General features: G+C 32.7%; 1 pseudogene; it reads right to left on the bottom strand.

Annotated features, from left to right (window-relative positions):
* Window positions 1-3632: 3632 nt before the first annotated feature.
* On the bottom strand, window positions 3633-4887 carry LOC119042700 (ribosome production factor 1-like; annotated as a pseudogene).
* Window positions 4888-6358: the final 1471 nt, after the last annotated feature.

Genomic DNA, 6358 nt, shown 5'->3' with positions numbered 1-6358 from the left:
TTTTTTCTTAGCCCCAGTACAGTGAACCATCTGTCAGGAAAAGAGATTAGTGGAGGGAGAAGGCAGCAGAGCTAGACCACAGAACTATCCTCTGTACTGCAGTGTGATCCTCTTTGCAGTTTGGACTAAGGGCTACATGCTTTCCATGCACATTAACACATTCTGGTATAGTGATTGTGTGAATTATATACAATATATAGATGTGTTTCCAAGTTGTGCAAAATTAAGAAAGTGTAAAAACTTGTGGCTGCAAATTAAGTAAGTATATTGAGAAGAGCCATACTAATACAGCTTTGGCTTTATGTAGGCAGATAAAGTGTGGTGGTTATTTACAACTTCACTAAAACAGAAGGTTTTGTGAGATCTCGGGAAAAAAATGTTGAACAAATTGGGTTTCATCAAAGCTGAACTTTCAGCTGCAGGGAAAATTATGGTTGGATCATTGCACTTCAATTCACACATACCTTTGTTTGAACTTCTTCATTTGTGAAATACAGTACTATCTTCTATTTAATGGCACTCTAAAATGATCAGTGATACATGGCAAATTTGAATTATCTATGCACATCTCAAATCTCCAGTAAATAATGGATGTAGGAAAGGTGGAAATCTGAAGGCATCCATGGGATAATGGAACCAGAAGCTATAATCACCAGGTGTTTGTGGGTAACAAATCATTCCATAGACAACTTGATTGCTTTTTTGATGGAATTACAAGATTTACAGATGAAAGCAATGGAGTTGATGCAATATGTCTGGAATGAGAATTTTAATACATTTGATACAGTGTTGTACATTGTTACACTTGCAAAATATATTTGTGTATGTTGGGACTGTCATTATAACAGAGTAAAGGAGACACTCTCAATGAATAAGAACAGATAATACTGTCTCTTTAGTCCATACTTAACCCTATCTACAACAACAATAACAAAAATAATCTGAGATTTGGAGTTGAAAAATATGTTTCAAAAGTCAGAAACTTTTCATACATGTCAGCTTTGTTGAATATCTGGAATTTCAGAAATTTTGCAAAAAATTGCTAAGACTATAGATTACCAGCCATAGTTTCTTGTATAAAGCTCTGGTGGTATAATGAAGCATAATGTGTGTCTTTTTGAGCTCTGAATGAGGACAGTCTAATTGGCATAGTGGAAGAATTCACTAAATAGTGACTCATGGTGAAATATAATGCATGCTAAGTAGAACATGGGAGGAAACAACAGAGAATTTCAGAGTCAAGAGGGGATGTAAGAAGAAAACCTTAATGTAAGTTGGTTATCAACTGATCAAGTTGCAGTAAGTGTGTATGAAGTGGGTGAAAGGCATCTTCAGTGATCCTTCTTTCCCCTGCAACACTTTATAACATGCTTATTTAAGTGAAGTCTAAACATAAAACTAAATGAAAGAGATAACAAGCTAAGAAATAAAAACCAGAAGACACAGGGCTTCCCAAAAGCAAAGTTGAGTACTAAAGAAAATGGAGCATGCATTTAAGACTTTTAGGGAAAAAATATTCAATTTAAAATTCTAAAATAAAGTGCAAGGGAAGATGAATGGCATTTTAAGGCATGCAAGGACCAGAAGATTTGATGCAAATCAAGAAAAATAATGATACATCTCTAATTTAAAAGGTTATATAAAAATGAAATGCAATTATAGTGCACTACGTGGCACTTCATTCATTAATAACCCAGCCTTATGCCCTCACTTAACCTTAATTACCTCCTTAAAGGCTTCATCTCCAAATGTAGTCACATTGGGGGTATGGCATCAATATATGAATTGAAGGGGGTGCATAATTCAGTTTATAACATATTAATTTCTGAACTTTCTCCAACCCAATGTTATATTTGTGGAATTCACCCATCTTACTGGAAACAGTCATTTCAATTATTTCATTAAAATAGAATATTATATTTGCTAAAGACTATTTTTGATGTCTCTCTTGAAGTATCAGAAGTTCCATTATATTTCCAATTGGCTAGGAGTTGGTTTTTAACAATATTTGAATGAATATTAATACAAATGAATGTTAACACAAATAAATATTAACATTTTATCACATTTTTCTCCATCTATAGAGATAATCATGTATCTTTCCCTAATCTGATCATGTAAATTATTTTATTATATAATGTAAATGATATTAACTAATTTTATCAATTCTTGCAATCATGAAATAAATACAACTTTATCATGATATATTATCTCACTTAAGATATTGTTGGATATGATTGGCTAAATTTTTATTTTTATTCTGTGTTCATGAATTAGACTGGGTGGTACTTTTTTAATCACACTATCCTTGTCAGTTTTTTTAATATCAATCTCAAGCTTTATTAGCCTTAGAGGCAGATCTACCATGATGCTAATGAATTTGTGCTTTAGGGATTGTCACTTGCATAGAACTCATCCAAATGACCAGTGCTATATTCATAATTTTATATTACTTTCTCTTTTTAAAATGTCTCAAAAGTTTTCTATGCTTAAGTTCCACAAAACCTGGACTACTCCCCTGGATAGTTTCATAAAATAAGAGAACATCTTCTTGTTTTACTACTTGGAAGTTTGTATAAGATTACATCTATTGAATGTTTTCTTTCTTTAATTTTTTTATTTTTATTTTTTATTGTTCTTTGAGTACATTTGTCTTCATTTCCCCCCACCTAAGATTCCCCACCCCCCAACTTTCCCCACCTCCCACCCTTGATCCTACCCTGTTTGATTTTGGTTTTGTCCATGTGTCCTTTATAGATGTTCCTGAAAACCCTTTCCCTCTTAACATTCTAATTAGCTATTTAGGCTACAATTTTCTGTTTGGAATTTTTTTGATGACTACTTTAATTTCTTTAATAGTTGTAAGATTATTCAAGTTTTCTATTTTCTCTATAGTGAGATTAGGTAATATGTTTTTAATATTTTTTCTCTTAAACTAAATGTTCAAATTTATTGTCATAAAGTTGCTCACCATATTCTCTGATTGTTTTATCACTTTTCTAATGTGTGCAGCTATAGTTTTAATCACTCATTGCATTGCTGATACTGGTTTCTGTGTCTTTATTTTATTTTCTTTCATTTATCTCACCAGTGGTTTGTCAATTGTATAACTATTTTGATTAAAAAAGTTTTAATGTTCATATTTCATTATTTTTCCCTTATATTTATTTTTTATCTTATTTCATTGGAATTATTTAGTAGTCTTTATACAACTGTTGAGATGATGTTAGGTCTTTAATTTTTATCATTTCTTCCCTAATGTACATTTATTTACCACTAAGTTGTTATTCACTTGTATACCACAAGTTTTGCTCTGTAGTATTTTCATTAAGTTCAGACTTAAGTTCACACTATTTTATAGCTAATAAAAAATACAGTACACTATTTTCTTTTACAGTGCAGTACACTATTTTCTTTTATACATAGGGCTTTGCTAATATATTTCATAACTTCCAAACTTGCCTGAATTTTTTTTCTCACCGAAATGACTTTTATTTGTATTTCCTACAGAAACAATGAGTGGTAATTTATGGCACTTGGTAATTTGTCTAGACGCCTAAGAGAGTATATGAGCTTTCTTTCCAAAGTAAATACCTTTTGGAAGAGTCATCTGTCACAAATTCAAGATAAGCTTATTCAACAAAATCCAATACTATTCCTCCAGTACTTTGTAAACGGAATTTTCTTCTACTTGTATCCATTTCCTAGGGCCTATGGACCCATTAATATTCTCCATGTTTAGAATCAACAGTTCCTTTCTGAAGAGATCTTAATTTTAAGGTAAAACATGGTCCAAGAACCTGAATTTCCTCTTTCGTTTCACTGTTGAATATGTATCTGTGAAATCTGAAGAGGATATAATTCCTTTGATTGTGGACTATGGCAACCTGCCTTCCAATGAACTGTGGATTATGGGGAAAAACAGATGCAAACATCCATCCAAATAGAGCCACCCAGCCATGTTGTAAAATTACTCAGATTTCAGGTGTATGTTCTATGGGGTCCTTGCCTCTTCTCTTAATTTCTTTACCCAGAAAAACACTGCTCATTTTAAAATGAGCATTTGGTCCATTTGGCAAGAGACTCAGAATTAATCCATTTGGTGTTTTACAATCTTCATTAATAACAATCAGACCTATGAAATCTCTTGAGTAGCACTGTGGAATTTATTTTTCCAGAGTCAGTCCTTTTCTGTAATAAACGTGTATTTGGTATAACTGTGGAGAGCTGTGCAGAGTAGTCCAGGTCTCCCATGAGGTCTATCTGATGTTATAATGAGAATCTTGGGAGAAGTTTGTTGAAGTAAGAAGCAAATTCATCTGTAGCTTCATCATAAGCAACCTCTTCATTATTAGGGTCTACTGTGGTTTCATTATATACTTGCTGGTTGTCAATGGTCTTGGTACAGGGGTGTGCAACCTTTTGGAGTCTCTGGGCCACACTGGAAGAAGGAGAGTTGTCTTGGGCTGCACATTAAATACATTGGAACACATAATCACAAAAAAATCATAAAGTTTTAAGTAAATTTACAATTTTGTGTTAGGCTGTATTCATAGCTATCCTGGGCCTCATGTAGCCTGTGGGTATAGGTTGAGTATAGGCTTTGGTGGGGAGTTATCACCAAGAGCCTCTTTCTCTTTTTCAAGTTTTTTTCTTATCTGCCAAATTTTCCTTCTACTGTTGCTGTTTCCACCACACAAACATTAAGCTTAGCCGCTCTCTGTTCTTAATCCCCATAATGTGCAACCCTGGAGGAAAGGCAAAAGGAGTCCATGGTTGGACTCCGCTTTCAGTCACCCTATCCTCAATGACTGCAGCCTCCTGAAGTTCTTCCATAGCGCCTTTGCATTTCAGGCCTTTCTTTCTGCTGCCACTGGTCTTCTGCATGGTATTCGCTCCAAACTTGACTGAATTTTGTAGTTATTATTTGGTTACTGGTTTCCAGCTTGATAGCATTATGGTCAGAAAACTTACCCTGTGTAATTTCAGTCTTCTGAATTGTATTAAAATTGGATAAATTGTCTATCAAATGATCAATTTTTTATCAATGTCTCATATGTATTCTGCAGCTTAGGTTACAGTGTTCCATATATGACTACCAAGTCTATTTTTCTCATTGTGTTGCCTAACACTTCTATATAATTTTATTTGTCTCTTTGTTCTGTCACAGTTACTAACAGACATGTTAAAAGTCACTGTGATTATTTCTTCTGTTAATTTTTGCTGTATAGATTTTAGCACATACAAATTCTTGGTGATTTTGTCTTTTTGCTGGTGTATTAAACCTCTTATCACTATGAGGTAACCTCTGTATTATTAGCGCTGTTTGTTTTAAAATTTATTTTATCTCATATTAAAATTGCTACATCTTATCCCTTTGGTCCAATTTCACAAAGCATCATTTTCTATCTTTCAAAATGCTTATCTGTTACATGTCAGATTTATTTTCTCATTCTGTATTAAATCATAGCTTAACTGGAGCACTTAATTTCTTTATAGCTAATGAAATTGATTTTGACTTATTTTGTTACTTAATTTTATATTTTCTACTTTCCAAATTTGTACATTTCTTCTTTCTCTTTTCTTAAATTGATCATTCTATCACCCTTCTTTTTCTTTGCTCGTCTGAAGTCACACACTCTATTCTTTGGTGACATTATAGAAATTACTTACACAATATTCATTTATTTAAATCTAAACTTAACCAAAACATTTACCATTTTAGATTATATACAAACTTCAAAATAGTTAAAGCCTATTACTCTTCATCATAGTGGAAATGTGATTTTTGACTATGCAATCAATTTCTATGTGTTTAATCCCTTAAAAACATAATTATTGTTTCACTAAATATTCCTTTAGATTAACCTACACTTTTACCACTTACTGCTCTTTATCTTGTATCTCAGCTATCTCATTTGGAATCTCTTTCTTTCTGCTTAATGTATATCTTTTAGAATTTCCCTTAATTAGAATGTCCTCTGAAGTCAAAATCTTTCAGCACTTGTTTTCTAAAAATTAATTTGTCTTTATTATCTTAAGATATTTTGCTAGATCAGAAATATAAGTAGGCAGCATTTTGTTTTGGCCAGAATATTGAAGATATTCTATTGTCCTTCTCTTTTTACTATTACTGTTGATATAACAAGTTATTCTATCATTTCTTTGGATGTATAAATTGAGCCTGAAATCTAAGGGATGTTATTCATATGCTGCCTTTTTCACAAGGACATTGGTACTGCCAAGCCCAGCATTAAGCAAAACAAACAATTTCAGTTCCCGACTATAGAGACACTTCCTCTAATCTCAAATCCCTGTATTGACATTAAGACCAAGGCTCACCTCTTGTCTGGAACTA

This window comes from Artibeus jamaicensis, unplaced genomic scaffold, assembly GCF_021234435.1.
Source record: "Artibeus jamaicensis isolate MK-2021 breed Jamaican fruit bat unplaced genomic scaffold, CSHL_Jam_final contig_559, whole genome shotgun sequence".
Lineage (NCBI taxonomy): Eukaryota > Metazoa > Chordata > Mammalia > Chiroptera > Phyllostomidae > Artibeus > Artibeus jamaicensis.
The sequence above is the reverse complement of the archived record's forward strand: the minus strand, read 5'-3'. Positions and strand labels throughout refer to the sequence as shown.